The 22,758-nt window shown below is 35.6% G+C and overlaps 1 protein-coding gene across 1 annotated transcript in view; it reads left to right on the forward strand.

Annotated features, from left to right (window-relative positions):
- Window positions 1–22,758, forward strand: part of ccser2a (coiled-coil serine-rich protein 2a) — a 170,021-nt gene that overhangs the window by 57,400 nt on the left and 89,863 nt on the right. The gene's annotated exons all lie outside the window — the stretch shown is intronic.

Below are 22,758 nucleotides of genomic sequence, written 5' to 3' on the forward strand. Positions count from 1 at the left end.
ATACAAAATTACCAATGCAAAACAGTTTGTACACAATGACCTGAGCAACTACATTATATACAGCATCACTTTAGTTTTGAGCATGAAGCATAATACACAATCAGATTTCTACTATAATCAACTTCTATAGACCATTTTGCAGAATGTAAACAACACTGGTCCAGAAACACTTCTTGTTTCTGTGTGTTGGTTGTGTTCTGTTGGTTGTATTTTATCCCAATGTTTATAAAAAAAGTGCTTCTGGACCATTTTTCTTTACATATTGTTATAAAATTTAATGGGAGTTGGTAAAAAAAACTTCAAATGTTTGTGTGCTGGTGTGCATCTGTGATAAGTTAACGCGTGTTGTCGTCCCATTTATAGGTACATATTACTAACACGCTCATTGAATAACAAAAACAACATTACGCCATTTAGACCAGGTTTAAGTTGGTCAATGGCGTGGTCTATTTTCATTACCTCGAAAAACCTCGTTTTCAGACCGCCCATGGGCACAAAGTTGGGCGCAAAAGCATTTGCTATTTAAACAACGTGGTGCAAAAAACGTGAAAATGATAATTGCGCAGGGTTGAAACTAGCAAAAGACACTTGCGTTGCGCATTGCGCTGCATTACGCCGGGTGTATCACGAGACCCTTTGGGTCTGTTTTTTACGAAACACCCATGGTAACAATTCCCCACCAAATCTAAAAGAGGGTGCATTTAATAAAGTAACAGTGTAATCTACAGTGATGCAAAAATGTAAACCACGCAAACTCTGTGGCCTTCATCTTTCCCTGAATTTGAAATAGGTGTTGGGCATTACTCCAGAGTTTCAGGCTAGTGTAAAATATACCCATAGGATGGATTTATTGACTTCCTCTGGGTTTTTAAGATACGAGTAAATGAGTCTTCAGCAGAGTGCAGAGCGATAAATAAGCTCGTTCCCATAGGGAATAGATGCACAACAATCTGATGTTTGTGGGCTTGCTCGAGGAAACTATATAGTGAACTCTGAGAAAAGGAAAGCAAGACTCAGAAATGCTCACACTTGAACCTCTGCTCTTCATCACCACGCAATCGTAGAAGAGCGAGCACTTAAAGCCATCGCGAATGCGTCAAAGAGGTCAGACAACACTTGCAGCTGCTCACTGCCCATTCAAAAACATTTCACTCTCTTCAATATAAAAGAGACACTCAGGGGTCAGAGAAAGAGATGTACTGTAGACAAAACCAAAAATAGTTTATTTAGACCTTGTGGTAAATGAAGGACTAACTGAAGAATGTAGCTGTGCAAAAGGGCATCCCTTATCTTTAGCGGTTTATGTTTTGTGAATCCTCAAATAAATTTAGCAGAAATGTGATTACTTTTTTTCCCCTACTTAAAAAAATTTGTAGTAGTAATATGTACATTATTCTCTATATGAAGTGTTCAGATGAAAAAGCCATTAAATGCCATCTTCGTCAAGCTCTTGGCACATATTATACAATCATCAAATACTTTCACCTCAAATCCGATGAAACCTGGCCTCAGGCCATTCAGAAATACCCATAAGCAGAGTTTGGGGGGGCAGGGGGGGCACTGCCCCCCAGACCAGAGCCAATAATGGTTTTGTCTGAGCTATTAATGAAATAGAAATATGACAATTGATATTTTATTCATCTAATCTTAATATTTGAATGTAGACAGAGTAACTTAAGGCTAAAATAGTTTTAATTTATTTAAACCATATTTAAAATCCTTGAAGCCGCAGTCGCTCACACACAAAGTCCTTTGAGTGCATGAAAGAAAAATTGAAAGAACGATGGCACGCGTAATTTTTTTCCCTGTATGAAGGTTTACCAAATACTTTTGAATGTTGGCCAAATTTTTAAGCCTATACCTTATTCTAAAAAGGACAAAGACTTTTTACAAGTTGAGATTTTGCTTGCACTTAGAGGATGTTTGCAGCAAAAGACTTTAAATACCAAATACGAAAGTAGTTACCAAATAACCAAATTGTAATATATTTTGTACAATATTCATGCAAGGGATGGGATGTAACCTTGTTTTTATGAGCAGTATCTGAGCATGGAGTTTGCTCCATGCTGTTGTCTTGAATCACCATAAGAACTTCTTCTGTTGCCTGCATTCATTCCTAATGTCCAGCGACCAAAAAAGTCAAAATAAAATTCATCATTTCTGTCTTAACTTGACTCCAGATGGCTGATAACACACCTTGGCAAGCACAAACTCACAAGTCAGTGACAAAACGGCACAAATGATTTAGACTTCAGCTCTGAGTTTTACCCACCAGCCTGCCATCACTCCATTGCCTCATTCAGTTTTCATATCTCAAGCCATTAAATTCGATTCAAATCTGTCTCACCGATCCCAGCTCCAAACTGGCAGCGCGAGTTAATTAAACTGCACCGGCTTCTTGTTTCTACCCACGTGTTTGTATTTCTTTCTCTGATAGGATGGCAGATTGCCAGTTGCATTTGTCTTGTGGATTCATAACCTCTGCAGTCTGAGACAGATCAGTGCACTTGATATCTGAAGTATGTTGTACACGCCGCTGAGTGCTTTTGTTCATTATAAATTCAGTCTCTTTATGACTTCATGGTTAGATGACTCTTAGGCATTGCTTATGAGTCCGAAGTCCAACTTTTGTTATTTTTAAGAGAGACCTCCTTTAGTAATTTTTTATTAATGATTATCTCTGCTTTTCTGTCGCATGCATTTTTAATCGCTGTTTAGTCTGATTAATCCTTGACTAATCAAGTGTCATTGTTAAAGCGCTTGTCTGAAACGTCGTTTGATGAAACATTCATGAGTTTCTGTCCATCAGTAATACCTACATGAATATTTTAGTGGTCGTGAACGCCAGTCAAAATATTGTCTGAAGGAAAATATGATTGTCTCTTAAATCTTTGATATTTTGTTCGAATGTGTTTATGCACCATTACTAGCTGTGGTTAAAAGTCATTTGGCTCAACACAAATTGAATTTTCAACATGAATCTCAACAAATTAAGTTTATGTTCAGATGTCAATTTTATTAAGTGAAACCAACAAGCTATTTTTTAAGTGTACACAACCTACTCAAGACATAATTTCCATACCAATAATGATGATTATTTTAAAGACTTGTATGATAATCTTATTTTCAATGCTAGATGAAGTGTACTACCGCTCGCTGATTTCTGGTGAGATTTCTGTCACTTTAAGAGCGAGAGAGAGAGACCCCGTCACACCCCTGTAGTCTGCCAAGGAATGGATTCAGCTGTAGGCAAAATGAATTGAAGGCAAATAAAATCAGAAAGCCACCGAGCAAAAGTATAATCTGCCGCCTCCGCTCTCCTCCACCAATCTCTCTGTATTTCTAGAGGTTTAAAGCGGTTTCATTCACTAACTGAGCAAGTGAAGAAAACGGTGTAGCGTGAAAGCATCGTTTTAATCAAATCTGACATCCCTGTTTCTTTGCAACCCCGCTGCAAAGAATTTGTGATATTCAATCAAGCCCTCTGTGGTAACTAACACAACAAAACGTGAAGATTTTGAGAAGAGCAAAACAGAATAAATAACGTAATTCGCTCAACCTGAAACAAAAAGCAAATAACAGTCGGTGATCTGCTGAGCCCTAGTCACCAGAGGTTGTGTGAAGTTTACATCAGTGTACTTAAAATTAAACCTTTTGTCTTCCTGACAATTAATGAGACGAAAGTCACCGTTCATTTGAGTACTGACAAGATCTTGCAGAAATGACCCAGCGAGTGGGATATCATCAATCAAATCTGTATAGTGATCAACAACCAAAGAGTTAGGGGTGGTTTTCTATGGCGTAAGGAAAATGCTTGTTTGAGTTGTCCTTAGTGAAATCAGCTTGCACGAACATAATAACATATATAGATAACATTGTTTTGTCTCAAGATGCACACCAATAATGTTTTTATTTTTTTTTAAGGTTTTGTAAAAACGACTTAAATGTCCTAACATACTTCTGGATTAATCTATCCTGTCCGGAAAATCAGGTAAATTTCATTAAAAACACTCTTTGTACTGCGAATTATTAAAAATTACAGTAAATTACACCTAATTTTCTTATAATTTGGCTAGAAAGTGAATCTTGATGACTAAGGGCTCTATCTTACACCCGGCGCAATGCAGTGCAATGCGCGACGCAAGTGTCTTTTGCTAGTTTCCACATTGCGCAATTATCATTTTCACGTTTAGCGCCACGTTTAAATAGCAAATGCATTTGCGCCCCCTTTTGCGCCCATGGGTGTTCTGGTCTGAGAACGAGGTGTGTTCAGGTGCATTGTTGACGCGTTGCTATTTTGAGGCAACTAAAATAGACTACGCAATTACAAAAACCTGCTCTTAAGTCTAAAGTCAATGGCGCAATATTGTTTTTTGATATTTAAAGAGTACATTAGTAATATGAGCCTAAACGGGACAACAACGCGGGTTTGCTTATCACATACATGAATGCGCAGCAGCACAAAAATGCTTTTAAATATGAAAGATTAAAGGATTGAATGTAAAAGATTATTATTGAGTCTCTTGGACATAAATGAGTACCGATTATGAGACGTTAGAAAACAAAAAGAACAGCTTCACCTGTAGCCTAGTAAATGCTAAATAAATGCTTTTCTTTAAACAAATGTATCTGTTTTTAAATGTTTTTTTTTAAAATGCTACATCACAGATTTATTTTATAAGATGACTCTGTACCTGTGGATATGGTGAGATGAGAAATATTTTTAAGTAATGCTTAAAAAAAACTCATGACGCTGTCCAAGTGCTGAAACATGCGGAGAGCCGTTTGTAAATTCTTTATCTCCTGTTTGTTACAAATAAAGTATTTTTACAGCACAAACTTTTTCTTACATACTTGTAAATTATTTTTTGATGATATTGGATAGCCATACATTTAAAGCAATTAAAAGCCTACTTTTTTACTTTCATGACTAAAAGAAAACGGGTTTTAAAGGTTTTAATACAAAAAATAACAATTTCAATACAAGTGGAAAACAATTATTTAACATTAATCTTAAACTGGGGATCTTCTTCCTCCGCTTAGTTTTTCACTTTACAAAGTCCGTCATCTAAATAGGGATTAGACATAGTGCCAGCGCAACTGGCTTTTAAAGGGGATGAGAGCTGAGACTCTCATTGGTTTATTGCACGTTACGCCCAAAATACTCCTTTTCGACCATGCACTCGGAGCACAAACCATTTTTTCCGTCGTTAAATTAGCAAAAATGGGTTTGGACACGCCCATTTAGACGTTGCGCTGTGCTCTCGATAGGGTCGATACCCTTTAAAGGGGCCATGGCATGAAAATCTAAGTGCTATAATTTGGTTCCCAGTGCTAAGAAAATGTGATAAAGATCAACCCAGTAACTAAGTTTTGATAAACCATTCTCTACAAGCATGTGAAAAATTAGGTCATTGAAATTTGGCTCCTCCTTATGATGTCATAAGGAGTCCTTATTATAATAATACTGCCCCTTAATCTGCACTATCCAATCACAGCACTGCCATTTAGTGCAGAGAAAAAGAGAGAGAGAAAATAATTCACATCACAATTAAGTCTGAATTGCAACAAACCACCATCATTGCGATCAGTGTTTGCACTTCATCAGCTCATTTGCATTTTAAAGGACACACCCAAAATGGCACATTTTTGCACACACCTACAAAGTGTCAATTTTAACAAGTTATAATAAATTATCTATATGGTATTTTGAGCTAAAACTTCATCTATGTGCTCCGGGGACACCAAAGATTTATTTGACATTATTGTGACACGTCCCCATTAAAAAGGTCCTAATATTTATCATTTAGGTACAAATATGTACAGTATACATTTGGTACCATTATGTACCTTTGAGGTGCTAATATATGGATGTTTGGTATCAAAATGTACCTCTGAAGTACTTATAGGATGTCTTTAGGTGGAAATGTGTACTTTTTGAAAAAGTATCGAATCAGTGAAAGCTAGGAACCATTTTAACCAATTTTTTTTCTCAGATCAATGTGTTTACCTTTATAATGTTTATTCTGTCCTTTAGAGTTTTTGCCAAAGCTATTCTTTATATAATTGCACTGTTACTTACTTAAAAGTGCACTGTTAGCATCTGTTTAATTACAGCTCGCCCGTGTTTGCTAAAGGCAGATTACAAAGCCTGTTGCAAATGCCCCAAAGGACACAACGTTTGCCTGTTTGTGGATATGCGAGACATTTATAATACATTAAAATATGTTCAATTTCAATGTATTTCATCAGACAATGACTACTTTTGAACGCACAGGCATTGTACCGGCATGTGCCATTATAGTCTTACTGCTTAAAGCAGTGGTTCTCAAACGGGGGGCCTTTATTTTATGACATTTTTATAAAATACATTCATTTTACATAAATTCTTTCAAATTCAAATCCCAGAAGAATAAGGCTATAACCAACAGCACTACATTACACAATGTAACGTTTTTTATTATTCAAAAGTTTTAGATTTTTTTAGAAAACAACATGTGCCCCCCTTGTGTACAGTGCATCCCTTTGTGCCCCCCAAAGAAAATGTATGACATAAACATTTTTAAAACTTAGCATTTATATAACAATAAACAGTGAACCAGTGTTATCGATAACTAAAACGAAACACATCTGTTATTGGAATAAAATCAAATATAGGCCTAAATTTTAGTTACAAAATTATTTGTTAAATATCCTGTTTTTTTTTTCAACCCAGTGTTGTGTCAAAAGCGATGAACCCGTAATTAAACATGCTGAATTATGCTGGGTTGTTTTAACACATTGTTGGGAGAAATATAAAAATTTCTGGGTTAATTTAATCCAACGGCTCGGTTTGTCACTTTCTAAAAATAACCTAGCATTTTTAGTGTTGCCTTAGCAAAAAATAAAATAAAATAAGTTTGAGTTGAGGCACTAAAATTATTAATTGAAACAAAATAAAACTAAACTAAAACTGAAATAAAATTACATTTAACATATATTAGTTTGAAAAAAGCTTAAAAAAATGACTAAAAATTAAACTAAAATTAACATGCACTAAAAATATAAATAAAAGCTGATTCAAAATATTAATGAAACTAAAATAAAAACTAAAGTAAACCTTGAAAAGTTGGATCTGCTTAACAAAAAATATAGGCCTGGTTTCACAGACAAGAATTAGTTAAAGCCAGGACTAGGCCTTAGTTAAAATAAGATGGTTATAAACATGCCTTAAAAAAACTTTACTGGTGTGAATCTTAGACAAATCAATGCTACTGGCATATTCTAAAGGGGACATATCATGAAAATCTGATTTTTTCAATGTTTAAGTGCTATAATTGGGTCCCCGGTGCTTCTATAAACCTAGAAAACATGAAAAAGATCAACCCAGTATAACTTAGTTTTGGTAAACCATTCTCTGCAAGCATGTGAAAAAATAGGTCGTTGAAATTTGGCTCCCCTGTTGATGTCAGAAGGGGATAATACCGCCCCTTAATCTGCATCCAACTACAGTAAAACCTACAAAGTTGCAATTTAAACATGCAATAAATCATCTATATGATATTTTGAGCTAAAACTTTACGTACATACTCTGGGGATATCCAATATTTATTTGACATCTTTAAAAAGTCTTGGAAAATGTCCCCTTTAAGACATATATTTTAAGAGCTGGTTAGTCCTGAACCCATATAGTACTACACATATAGTATAGACTTTTAGGGGTATAGTTTAGGGTTAGTAAGTTGACATTTCATAGTTAGTAGAATGTTTGTTGGTTGATCATCACAAATAAAGCATTATCAAATATTAAGCAGCTACTCTGAGAGTTAGTTGACATAGGTGCAGAGTTCCTTAATGTTAACAGAATGTCAAACGGGAATATAAAATTGATACAATTTTGTCCAATAAATGGCAATAAATCACTAAAGCTGATCTCATTGCACACTATGTACACCGTACAGTCTGTTGCACTTGATAGCCCAATAATTGCAAGTGAAACATTTAATTCTTGACTGAGTAGATAGCTGCTAAGATCGAACTGCTTCAAGGCTTAAGTTTTTAGCTTGCTTGCTCCAAAGTTTCAGGACTGCTCTCTCTATTCCTGCTTATTATATCAATAATACTCATTGAATCGTTACTCCATTCAGAAAAGCTGCAGTAAAAATATAAATGTATATCTGAGTCTTGTTTTTCCTGATTTAAGCCGTATAATCTACTCAAAGCAGCTGGTCTCACTTCAACACCGCAGTAAATGTGATGATCTATTATGTTGTTGTTTTTTACTTATTTATTTGATAGATTGTAATTTAGAAGAGGACAGGGGTACAGGACCAGCAAAGGACCCCTAACAGGGAATCGAGCTCCAACGTGTTTTTTTTTAAATAAACAGATTTTATGGTATGTAGCACCAAAACCATAGCTTGAAATTCTGTACTTTTCCTGAATCTCTATTGCCTATTTTAAAGTAAATTGAAGTGGACAGTCCACATGCTCCAACATGCACAGTAATGCCTATGCATTTACGTGACACTCAGCCACAAAGCTTCGTACAGCTTTGATAAATTGTCTGCTTCATGTTGTGTGATGTTGACTGTATCAAAGATATGCAGCAGATTTCCTCCCCCTCACAAAAGCTGCTACAAATGCATTTTTTACCATTTTAAAGGCTTCTAATCTGAAGAATTTATAGTCGCTATTGACCCGAGGATGTAAATGCAGCTTAAGGGCATCTTTGGGGGCAAATCTTCAAACGATGTTTTAGTACATACTGAGAGATCCAGGCACAATCACAACTGTCAAATGCACTGTAAGAATGACCTCCATCATTTTTATGAACCGCCGAACGCCGCCGGCTGCTAATGCAGAGAGCAGAAAAACAAAAATAGAGACAACTGTGCTCTTCAAACAAAGCTCTCATTGCAATCGAACACTTGGCCTCCAATTATCAGCTTCAGCTGCAGGATTCAGAGGATGAGATCAAACGACGGGCAGCGTGTTCTCACGAAACATCTCTCTGAAGGGATCAATAAGAGTTTACACACACATCCAGGGTGAGATATGACACAGCATTGTCACAGCAATAGTGTATACCTGTAGATCCTCATGTCTGATGATGGACATTTCTTTGTGCATGTACTGTAGCTACACTGCAAATAATGCATTTCTTACTTTTCTTGTTTTCTAATATATTTAGAAATTCTTAAATCGAGATGTTTACATGAAAAGCAAAATGATTTTATCAAAGTTAAGTTAGTTTATGCAGAAAACAAGAAAACAAATGTGCCAGTTGGGTAAGAAAAATATTCTTAAATTTTATTATCCCCTTGTACAGTCGATAATTTTATCCCCGCCAGCCTTTTTTTTTTGAAAAGTTGCCCGCAAGCATTTTTTGAGATTTTCACAAAAGTTTCACAAAATGCCTTCTAGGAAAATGTTCTTCTAAAAATATATAAACATACAAATATATTAAATGAAAGAACAGACCCTCTGCTTTCAAACAAACAATAAACAAACAAAACGGGAAAAAAACGTTTTGCCTTATCTATTTTTTTTCTCTGCTTATACACTGCAAAAAATGATTTTCAAGAAAAAAAATTCTTAGTATTTTGTCTTGTTTTCAGTTAAAATATCTAAAAATTCTAAAATTAAGATGCTTTTTCTTGATGAGCAGAACGACCCAAGAAAATAAGTCTAGTTTTTTAGACAAAAAAATATCAAATTCAAATGATTTTGTGCATAAAACAAGCAAGAAAATCTGCCAATGGGGTAAGCAAAAAAATCTTGAACATTTTGAACACTAAATTCAAGAAAATTCAAGAAAAAATTGCTTACCCCAATGGCAGATTTTTTTTGCTTGTTTTATGCACAAAATCACTTAAATTTGATATTTTTGGGTCGTTTTGCTCATCAAGATAAAGCATTTTAATTTAAGAATTTTTAGATATTTTTACTGAAAATACTTAGAATTATTTTTCTTGAAAATATTTTTTTTTTTGCAGTGTAAACTCTTAAATATGGGTATTTTTCTTAAAAATAAAAAAAAATAGCAAAAAGCTGAAATGATTGCATTTTTGTGGAGGAATTTTGTTAGAGATCAGATTCCGAAAGAATATCAAAACATACACAGTTTAAATTTAGTAAATATTTTTTTTACTTTTGCATAAGTTTTTATAAATTGGGTAAGTGTGCCATCTGGAACACGTTTTTAATGCAAATGTTTTCTCTTAATTGACGAGATAACTCATCAATGGCGGGGAAAGAGTTAAAACTCATTTTTTAGCATAATACGCCTTAAGCTGCATTCATGCGGCGTTTACTCCAGCCGCGGTAGAGGCGTCAAGCGCGAGTGAATTCAATGTTAAGTCAATGTGAAGACGCATTGACACATGTCTGGAGGTCTCGCGGCGCGAATGAGAGATTTAGCACGGCGCGATATAGATGCAATTCCGCCTCATTCATGCATCTAGTTTGTGTGAATGGCACGGATTGAGCATCTGGCGCGGTGCGCGCGAATGGTTCTTTTTGTGAATTTTGCGTTTTACGCGAATTTGCGGCTGACGCCCGAGTTGAACAATTTGAACTTTGTCAGATTTTCGCGCCGCGTTAACCAATCAGGAGCCGCCCACCGTCACTCGTTCAACCTGGAGAAACCCTTGAAATTTTCCATGAGCAATCACCCGGAGCTATACGACACAAGGTCTTATTTCTATAGAGACAGGAATAAAAAGGACCTTGCTTGGAAGAGTGTCAGTGAGGACATTGGGCAACCTGGTAAGTTGTAAATACACATTTCACTTTTGAGTCATGTGACGTTTATCGACCCGCTGCATTCCCGCTGGTTTTTAAACAATTTTCCCCCTATAGAAAGGTTACCAAATACAAACCGGTAACTCTCTCGATAAATGCACAATCAACATCAGCCATCTTGCAAACAGACAACCGCATAGCACTTGCCACTCCCACAAGAAGCGATTTCACCTCTGACGTGCGTCAAATGCTTGCTTGTTGGCTACCGGATGGGGCGTGTCCAGTTGCACGAAAAAGTTGAGAAAAGATTAACTTTATGCATGCTGATAATGCTGATGACTCCTCAGAAATATGGAAGTTCTTTAAACTAGTTATTTAGATATGACTTTATGGCCAAACCTATGGTTATACACTACCCAGTCTCACAAAGTTTCGTGATATAGTCACGTATTTTTTTGATTCTTTTTTCGTGCTATTATCACGAATTTTCGCGTTTTTTCGTAATCGTATCACGAATTCCTGTTTTCGTGTGATTATCACGTATTGGTTACTCAACTGCTTTTTCCTATTTTTAAACCATTGTCGCTTCGGTTTAGGGTTAGATTTGGTGCTTGCATTAGAATGTCACTTTATATATTGGTTTATACTATTTTTCCTGATTTATTTTTTTATATGTCGCCTGGCGTTAGGCTTAGAGTTGGGTTTGGTTAGGGATGTCATTTTATGTAAATCTAACCCTAAACCGAAGCGACAATGGTAAGAAAATAGGACAAAACAGTTGAGTAACCAATACGTGATAATCACACGAAAACAGGAATTCGTGATACGATTACGAAAAAACGCGAAAATTCGTGATAATAGCACGAAAAAAGAATCAAAAAAATACGTGACTATATAACGAAATTTCGTGAGACTGGGCTGTTATACAACAAATATTTGACACTAAGTGCTTGCCATTTTTACCATATATGTGATATATGTCCATGCTTTCAGATGGAAGGCATTAAAATGTTCATGAGAGAGTTTTATGAGCCAGTGAGATAAACAGTACAGCTGCTGTCTTGGGGTTTTTTAGGTTTCAGATAAACTTCAAGAATAACCGACCGCTGAGCTCTGCACCTCTTTGATCGTATAAAATGCCCCAAACTTATGACAGACTGTAAACTCACCACAGAGACCAAACACTGTCACCCTCTCATGTGTCAAAGTCACTGAGCCTTGTGCTTATAGATGAAAAACGTCCTCAGGACCCAGAAAGGCCCAGGTGTTGACTGACCCCCCATTGCGGAAGTGTCATTTTGGGCACCGGTGGGCAGAAGCGGACAGCTGCAGTTACGCTTTCCATATACCCCAGACTAAGACATGACTAATCAATATCACCCTCCGCATGCGGTTGCTCCTGCCTGCAATAATAGGCTTTTATAGGTGATGAGGTCCGTCACTAAATCCAGATGGCCCCGGAGCAGACTGGCTGCCAAGCGCACACGGCTCTGTGCCGTAAATGTAATGGTCATATTTTATAATGTGCACTGGAACTGTCAGGAGAACTTTATACTGCAGATGTGTCCTGTCCCGTTATAATGAAATATATAACAGGTTGCGTGTTAAATAAACATCTCTTCATTAACTTTTTGCATAGTTTGTCTGGTCACGTATCTATTCCATCTTGTAGTTTATTCATTGCAGTTATTGGGGTGGACTTTGGAATTGTTTTTTACTACAAAGTAAACATGCAATTACTTTCCTGGTTTGTTTTTGGGATGAAGAATACAAGCAAATAAAAAATAATTTATGGGGTATTTACCATAAAGAGAAAATTAATGTTTGGTTGTTTATTAGTATAATCCAGTCTACCCTGCCTGCTTATACAGTAGATATTAGCTTAATAAACACCATTAGATCATGTAGTGGTTGTTTTATGTAGGATTTTAAATTAACTTTATTCAGTGTATCTAATGCCTAATGGTAATCGTAAATTACGAGAAAACATTTGCATGAAAAAAAGTGTTTTTGATGAGTTTTTATGGTTATCTGTAATACCGTAATTATCCACTAGACGATGCCCTTACCCAATTTATAAAAAACTGAATCAAAAAATTATTTATTAATTTACATGTTTTGATAATCATCTCAAACAAAATTACTTGACAAAAATGCAATTATTTCAGCTTTTTGCTAAAAATTTATTTAAAAAAGGCTGGTGGGGAATGAGTAAATCGCACTTAATTTTGTTTTTAGTATTTTATATTTATTTTTTATTGTTTTTATTATTATGTAAAGCTCTGAAACATGTAACATGCTATATACATTTTGATCTTTGATTGATTTATAAAATATAAAATGTGACCTTGGACCCCCAAATCAGTCATAATAATATTTATATTTTTACAGTAAACTGAGATATATATAAAGTATACTTTCCATCGATGTATGGTTTGTAGGATATGACAAAATTTTGGCTTAGATACAACTAGGCTATTTGAAAATCAGGGTATTACTAATGATAAATACATTTTTTATATATTTGCGGTAGTAAATTTACAAAACATCTTTAATTAAAATCCTAATGATTTTTGGCATTAAAAAAAATCCATAATTTTGACCCATACAAATGTTGACTTGCTACCAATATGCATGTGCTACTTATAAGTAAAAGAAAGAGAGAAAGTCACAGCTCACATTTCCAATTCTATGGCTGTTTTTGTGTGATTTCCAATACTTTAGGAGAGCCCCGAATCTATAACAACTGTCCTGATAAGCATTTTAATATTTAATGCATTTTAAATAAAGTGGACAAACACCCATTAATCCTGCATGTGCTCAGCATCGACATGTTTAATTCAATAAAGAGGCATTGACCAACATTAGGAGCTGAATAAAAAAAAAACTCAACAGTTTCTTGATACTGTACACTGAATAAAAACTATTTAGTGCAAGTTTTTGCATGAATATTTAATTTCAGTAATTAAGTATTTCAAACATATTAGTAAATTAACTACAGTAAGTGTAAAATTACACTGTAAAAATATGTGATATTTACTTTATATCCTAATAATCATACTATTTTTAAGTACTTTTAAATGCCTACTTCTTTAATCATGTAAAATGACATCTTTTCTTTACATATTTATTATTATGTACCACATTATGATAAGCAAGTAAGAAGAAACTGGTCTCAGTACTGGCACAGTTATTGTGAATTAACACATCATGATTTTCATTGTGTCACCTACTGTTTATACACAAGCATCACTTTTCTGAATGATGGTAACTACAAAACTCAAAAAAGAAACAAAAACTCTTCTAAATCTCAAAGATAAATAAACATTAAACACTTTCAAGTCTTAAAAACGCATAAAATAGCGTTAAAAATAGTAAAATTGTATCTCCGAATGCAGTGCCACCCGCGGTTACGAGTCATCCAAAAATATTTTTTGAAATAAAGATGACAATGAACTATTTCAAACAATTACTACTTTTAAAAAATGCGGGCCATGGAGCGGGTTGGGTACAATATTTATTTTTAATTTTTAGTTGAAAACGTCGGTCGGGTGCGGGTTGTTTATACATTGACTCGCGCATCACTTATGTCTACCAAAATCATTTATGCAGTTTCAACACAAAATTATTAAATAAATTTCCTTCTTACAAATTTAACTGGATTATTTCATTTAGAGTTACCAAATTACTCACATTTTTATGTTATTCAACTCAAGTTTCCGTTAGAAAAGAGGAATTACATTTTTTAATACATTGAAAAAAATTATTTATTCAATTAACTGAATTTTTTTTAAGGTAAGTGGTCGCAATCTATTTATTTAAGCTACATTTAAACAAAAAAAGTAGAAAAATTAAACAAAAAACTTTTGTTTAAATGTAGCTTAAATAAATTGATTGCAACCACTTTCCATAAAAAATTAAGTAAATTGAATGAATCTTCTTTTTCGGTGTAGATTTTATTTCATTGAATCTACTAAGGCACATAATTATGCTGCCTAAATTCATGCGAACATAAACACAAAATCGCCCGTGCTCCCCAGACTCCAGTCCCAGTTGGGTGAATGAGAGTAAATGAATGTAGTCTGAGGTTTATCTGTCAGATATGGATAAGTGCGGTCCTCCCAGGTGTCATCTACTTTATCATCACAGTGGAGAGCTCCCCTTTCTGTGGCAGCGCTGCTACGGGGGATGCCCTTCTTCCCAACAAAGATATATAGTATAGAGAGATGTCTTACTGTGCCACGCTGGCTATCTGACAGAATTCAGATTAAAATCTCTCAGGAAGCTTCCTGCTTTAGTGTCAAGGGGTAAGAGGTGTTAAATAGACATGTCATGACTTGCATAGAATGTGGCAATGTTTTGCATTTCATGATGGAGATATTGATATTATAGTATATTCTTATATATTCAACTCGTGGAAGCGTATGGGTGGATTTACATGGATAACAGAGTGACTAGCAAAAGAGCAAATGCATAATTTGGAGGGGGGAATTAGGCACATTAGAAAGCATAGCAAGGTTTGTGGGACTTTAAAAGTTATTAATATGCATGAAGTTTCCAAGTGATGAATATGCATGTTTCTTGTAACTTTTTGACTGTTGTTGATGAATATGCATATTTTCGTGTGAGCAGTGGGGGCTGTAGGACTTTTTGGGTGGAACAGTTGCTCCTGGTGTGGGTCTGTTGATAGGAAAGCTGATCTAGCCTCCGGCGGTTATTGAGGATGAAGAAAATTTCCTTCACCTTGGTTTACAGCACAGGCATGTGATTTTTTACCTTGCTGCCTTTAAATTGAAGCTTTAAAAAATCATTTTACCTCGTTTCAGACTTTACATGATAAGTAGAATGCAAATTTTTTTGTTTATGTTTTATGAACATATGCACAGGTAATTTTTATTTATCAGCAATCATATCGTACACTGTCAAAAATGTCTTGTTGCACTTACATTTTTAAGTATTCAGCTTAAATGTACAATTCATTTAAACTTTCTTGAAGGGTCCTTGAAATCCTTGAAAGTTTGTGAATCTGGGGGGAAAAAATCAAGGCCCTGGGAAGTTTTTGAAAATATACATACTGTACATAGATAAAGGTCATTGAAAGTGCTTGAATCTATTTTATGCAAGAAGTTTTCTGAAAAAAAAATCCATATTATTCCCTGTGTAGTGTAGGATAATATCATAAAATTTCTAGACTTTTAAGCACACGTGCTAAACTGTTCGCTTTAAATGCTTATATCTTCTGTATATGCGAATGTTGATTCGTACCAAAATGCTTTTTTGCATAGTTGTGTTTGACACATGAAAACGTCTCTGGTTACGTATGTAACTGTTGTTCACTGAGAAGGGAACGTGATGCTGCGTCTCCCTTGCTATACTTCCTGCGTCCCTGTAACGCCATCTTTGGCAATATTTCAGATAGCGATGTACTTCCTAGCTCCCGCGTCACCCTGTCTTTGTTGTTAAGCCTCACCATTGGTTGAATTTGATATACACATTCAGACGCACTTAACCATTGAGGCGTCCCCAAACTGTCACCGTAGTGACGCAGCGCGAGTTCCCTCGAAAGGGAACTGTATCAATGTATCTTAAAAGGTAACACGATGTAACCTTGCTTTCACTTGAAATATGTCCTCACATTTAGTCCTTGAATTTGAGGGTATTGGACCTGGAAAGTCCTTGAAAGGTCCTTGAATTTGAAGTTAACTAAGGTGTGGGAACCCTGATTATTAAAGTGATTTATTTGTCACATGTCAGAATAAAAATATTAAGACGTTGAGTATAAAATGGTAACATTCCGAAAAATGAAGGCTAGACCGTGGTAATATTTTAAATATTTTTTTAATACAGAAGTCAACATTCCAAGTATAAAATCCTTTATTTTTAGCTACTATCTGACATTGATTGCATATTGCAAAAGTACCCAGTGCTATAAGTTGTATGCTCAAGTGCATTAGAGAAATTAAATGTGTTGAAACAGATGCTTTTGAAAGAGGCACCGCTGCATCGATAAACCTCTCATCTTGCTTGCAAACACTCACACAGGCACGCATGTAGGATTTTAAAATTCAGCTTAACCCTTATGTACTGTTGGGAATGTTTTAATCCACTATGTGGTGCTTTTGAGTCTTAATTTGGCCACAACTTTATCTGTGTTTCAGCAAATGGAATGATTTTTGGTGACACATCTTATATTGACACATATTTGGGAAAATGCTTTGCAAATTTTTTTTTTTTAAATAAATCTGTTAACCAACCTCAGTCCCGATCAAAACTATTAAATGTTTACAAAAATTCCAGGATTTTTACTCTTTAATTGCCATTTTTACTCTTTAAAGTTCATAAATGATGTCACTGATTTGAGGGAAAACATACAAAATGACTTATTTTCAGTTGTGGACTTTTTTACATTTTAAAACAGTCTTGGGCATGTAAAAGATTAGTAAAAACATTAGCCTTGATTGTTAATTTTTGCGCAGCATCAGATTTTTTTTGTCCCTCATTTACTGTTCGTGGCTGTTTTTGCCCCATTGACTTCCATTAAAACCACATTTTTTGATTGCAAGGCCTTGACACCATATAATCATGCGTTCTTGATTGTTGGTGGTTTTCCCTGTTGCAAAGAGGTAAAATTTGTCATTTTTACTGTTGATCACCATGTGGCACTATTAACCCTTTAGTAGGCCTGTGTAAAAACAAAGCTTAGTTTCTCGCTTGTACGTGAACTTATATGGAGTATAACAACTGTTTGTGTGTCTAAGTGTGTGTGTTTGGGTTAGTATTGAGGAGAGGGCACCTCCCTCGCGCACGAGTAGATTAGTCTCCTCAAAACTTTTTTGTTTTACTTGTTGATTTTATTTTATTTTACTTGTTGATATGTTTAATCATTGTTTGGATACATGTTAACATATATAAAAGACGCCAAGCTAATATAAAAATATGTAATAAATAAATATTAAAATCGAGGCTTTTAATATAATATGCTTTGGCGGGCAACTCACAGACTTTGTGGGGGCAACCTGGTGCCCCTTGGTACCATGTTGGAGACCACTGCACTGACATATTGGTTTGTGCATGTTGGTTAAGGTATAGGATTATCTAAAATGTATGCTAGTGTGTATGCATGCATGCATGCATTTATTTGTAAATTCTATTTCTATTCATCTTTGGTGTTTTTTAAAGTATTGTTGTACTCTGGTATTGATTGGTGGTTACTGCAGGCACTAAAGGAATGAAAGCAATGCTCAACCACAAAGATTTTATTGCTAAAGTTTTACATTTTGTTCTCTTTTATGAAGTGTTAGTGTTTTTGAATTACTTTTTAACCCTTTGATGACATACAAAGCTCTATTAGAACAGACATTTACGGTGTGTTTTTTAATGTAGCTTGAGTCACACAATGACAGTTCACATTACAGGCTGTCTAGTGCCAAAAAACACTGCAAAACTACACAATAGTAGAGTAGTTAGTGCCACCCTAGAGTGAAAGAATTGATGAATATCTGGATATCAAGTTCCTCCACAGCTTCAACTAAGTCCAATTAGGGCACCTGGTGAAGGTGTTATCCTTCAATGCGTCTTTCATCTCATTGAATGAAGTCATGAAGTACAGCTGGAGTGAAAGAAAGCCACTGTGTAAGAAAAGTTGATGGAAGTTTAATGAGACAGAAAGTTCACATTCATCGCGACACTTTGTCCCTAAATATTAGGAAAATCTGAATACAAGGAGCAAAGTCCCATTTTCCCAGCCTGTTACATGTAAATGTGAGAATTTTGCCGCCATCAAATTATGATGAGTTTAATTTTACGATGCAGATGGTCAGAAATTACCACATAATATTTGGAGAGTGATTTTTATACCATTTTAGGGAAAAATAAAATAAACTGTTTTCAAAATTGGTCTATAAAGACCTCCAAAATTGGTCTTCTTTAATTGATTGTGATCGACACAGCTATTCAGTTGTTTAGGAGCAGGCAAATCCATTCAATTCATTAAATGAATAAAGTGAAGCCAAATGCACTTAGTATCTGTACCGCATGCCACAGGCTGCCAATCTCAATTTCTTTCATCCACTTACTTTGCACTCTGGGTATATTTGTAGCAATAATACCAACAATTTATTGTATGGGTCAAAATTATACATTTTATGCCAAAAATCATTAGGATATTATGATCATCTTCCATGAAGATATTTGGTACATTTCCTACAGTTGATATATCAGAAATGTAAAGGCGATTTTCTCAATATTTAGATTTTGAACCCTCAGATTCCATATTTTCAAACAGTTTTTCAAAAAAAATTAAAGCTTATTGATTCAGATGATGTATGAATCTCCAGAAATGTATCCTCATGACTGCTTTTGTGATCCAGGGTCACATTTGTGATCTGCAATGCCTAGATGTACTACAAAGCTTTCATATCACATAAACTTCAAGGACATTTTAGGGCCTAAATGCTTAATTTTTAAGATGTGGGTTGTTGATGTGAACCTATAAATTTGGGTGAGATTTTCCCAGGAATGGTAAAAAAAATTTCAAGGACATTTTATTGATGATCTTATTATTGATGATTTTATTGATGATCTTTTTTTAAATATTTGACATTACTGCAGGACTTTTGTACTTAAATACATTCAAAGTCTTTTCCAAGATCTCAATAGTGAACATTAGGATCAGAAGTTTGCCATTATTTTCTCAAACTGTGTTGCTCATCTATACGTAATGTTTTTTTTTATGTTACCCATCTTTATATTACTCAGTGTTGGGGTTAACGCATTACAAGTAATGTGCCTTACGTAATAATATTACTTTTTAAATGTACACATTAATATTTGAGTTACTTTTTCAAAAAAGTAATGCAAGTTACTTTTTTAGTTGAATTAAAATTTACTTACCGTTATTAAAATAAACGTAGTCACATTATGCACTCTATGAGTACACGCCTGTGTGGGAACACTTTGAGTCAGAAACTGAGATGGGAGGCCAGAGCTCGACATTTTTATTATGAAATATGCAATTGCTGAATGCAAAACTTTTCAGTCATAAAAACACCTGCAAGGCCTGAAAGAGATCAAGCCAGAGCCAAGAAAAAGTAACGCAAAAGTAACTAAAAAGTAATGTAAGCATTACTTTCCGTGAAAAGTAATCAAGTAATGCAGTAAGTTACTTTTTGGGAGTAACTTAATATTGTAATGCATTACTTTTAAAAGTAACTTTCCCCAACACTAATCTTACTATGACAAGTCATTTTTTGTGAATTTCTGTTGTGTGAAAATATAACTTTGATATCTTTAATATTGACGGAGTGAAGTCATGTCAAAGATTGAATCAATTTGGATTCTCCAGATCTCAATTTTAAATTATGAGACTTTAATCTGAATTTCACAGACTGGGTCACATCAGCACTAATAACCGAGTACTAACATCAACACTTGTGTTCAGTCGAGGATCGAGCAGCTGTCCATTAAAATCTACTTGAAAATGATTCACCCTAACGATTGTTTTGGCAATGCCGGCGTAATTTCAATGAAATCCTCATGTGGTGTCATTGGAAAAATCCTGATTAGTGTGAACAAGATTTGTCACGGGAAGCGAGTTTATCCTGGAAATCTTCCTGTATGTTTGCTTTATTCTGAATGAAACAGAATTGCAAACATTTATGCTTCTTATCCAGCAAGCCCCAGTGTTCCCAGTGGAGCGAGTGTGTCACTAATGGGATATCTCACAGCCTGATGCTCTTTTGACCAGCCGGGCTCAGCTGAGAGAATATCTGATGGGCTACGTCCACTCCTCTTCTGACAGCTAGCTCACTGAACTATCTCACCCGCTTTGTTTTCCTCCACGGGGAGATGAATGCTTTGTGAGGGAAGAATCTGTGCATTGAATATTTGATCATCTGCATGTTGCAATAGTTGGACCATATAAAGAAAATGTAGAAATGCAGTGAAAGGACATGTATGTTTTAATGTCAAAAACGGACGAACCCAACATCTTGGGTTTGTAATTCAACTTTGTCCATCCATTGTTGGGTCAAACGTAAACATTTTCTGGGTTAATCAAGCCCAACGAATTGCTGAGTTAATGCTGGATGAAGCGACACTGCTTCCTTCCATTAATGGACTGAACGTAAAATGTCAGACGATGGGCGCTGACGTTTTACCAAAAACTTCAGTTTTGAGCCAGGGCACTATTTGACAATCTATGTGGTCCAGGGTCATATATATGATATACATTTTCTTCTTTATTTTAAAAACCTAAGACAATGTGCTTATATCGTATAGGTGCCTACTTTAAAGTAATCCACTGTGAAGCGAGCGTATAAGCACATAAACTCACCAAACAGTTTAAAATTAAAGCTTAACAAAGGCCAATGGGAACATGAGGGCAATATATACAGACAAGGAACCAATCATAATGCATTCAAAACAGCCGCGGTAGAGGCGTCCAGCACGAGTGATTTCAATGTTAAGTCAATATGAAGTTGGGTTGATGCGCGTCTGGAGGTCTCGCGGCGCAAATTAGGCATTTAGCGTGTCAGACACGATTCCGCCTCATTCGCGCGAATGGCGTGAATTGAGCGTTGCTGCGGGAAACGTGCGAGTTGAAAATTTTTTAACTTTGGTGGGAAAACGTGCCGCGTTAACCAATCAGGAGCTTGCTCTAGTAGTGACTTGATTACAGGAAGCGAGCGGAGTCGCATACATGTAAGCCCAATTTCTGCATTAATGTCCTCATGACTAGAATTTCACACGCGTATGAAATGATACGTTCACACGGGGTGTAAGCATTAACGCTTCTCATTCACTTTTAATGGGTGATGTCATGCGCTGCGGAACTGAATTGTGGATCCGTCGGCGCCGCGTCACTACTGAACATTTCTCAACTTTTCAAGTGGCAACGCAGGCGTCAGCCAATCGATCGCCTTATGCAAATAACCTAGGCAGACCCAGCCAATTACATTTATGGAAGACCTAAGCATGTGTTGCGGCCACTGTGATTGGCTGTCGGCCATGCTTCAGACAAGCCGTCAAGCGTTAACGCTTTCGCCCAGTGCGAATGTACCGAAAATGTTCAAGTGGCAAACTAGACGTGGTAGATGCGAATTTGATGCGTCAAAAGCAGCTGGGGTGAACCTACAGTAACAGGACACATCAGGAAACAAGAGAAAAACATGGCTATGATGATATAAAAATTAAATAAAAGACATGAACATGACAAGACAAAACTCTGACACCTACATGGCTATCGTACACCATACATCAGCTCAAAAAGCTATTATGAATTTTTTTATACTGCCGGCAGTAGCAGTTTCATGAAGGCAGTAAGTGACCAGTAAGCAATGAAGATGATGGTGATATGAGCGATTTGTGTTCGTGTCAGGACCCTGAACGTAATAAACTCATTGAAGTGTTTCAGCATGCAGAGCAGTCCGAATTGAATTACATTTGTCTCAAAGTGAATCTATAAAAGCATGGATAACAGTTTCAGCGCCTCAAAACTCGAGGGATAAAGGCTATTACGGATATTATGCCGGGTCACTTGTCTCAACTTCAGACTACACATCCACAGATCGTCCACCATCTGTTCTGAATCTTTAAAAGATATTCAGGGTTTTGATTAAAGCATTTAGTATGATATTAAGTAGCCATGAACTGTACAGTATATTTCTGTATGTTGTTTTTATTACACTCAGCATGGTAGGCTTAAACATTGACAAACCAAAGCACCTCAGAGAACCTTTTTCACATTTTCAACCACAAAAATACCTTTCACAAGTCTAAAAAACTATTGGGACAATAAAAGCAAAACTGCTCTATTTGCTGTACAGTCAAGAAATGTCTAAACATTAAAAGGTGAATATGAGACAAAAGTACAGACTGTCACCAACCCAACAAAGCAAAAATATTGAAACCATTTGCTCCCAAGTGTTTTAAGTGATGTTGTCCTGATGCATGAATTGTTCACACATGAAAAGCAGAGAATGTGTACCGTAGTATCACTTTGATCCATCGCTTCTGTAGTCTGAGTCTTGCATT

This window comes from Paramisgurnus dabryanus, chromosome 17 (genome assembly GCF_030506205.2).
Source record: "Paramisgurnus dabryanus chromosome 17, PD_genome_1.1, whole genome shotgun sequence".
Taxonomy (NCBI): Eukaryota; Metazoa; Chordata; class Actinopteri; order Cypriniformes; family Cobitidae; genus Paramisgurnus; species Paramisgurnus dabryanus.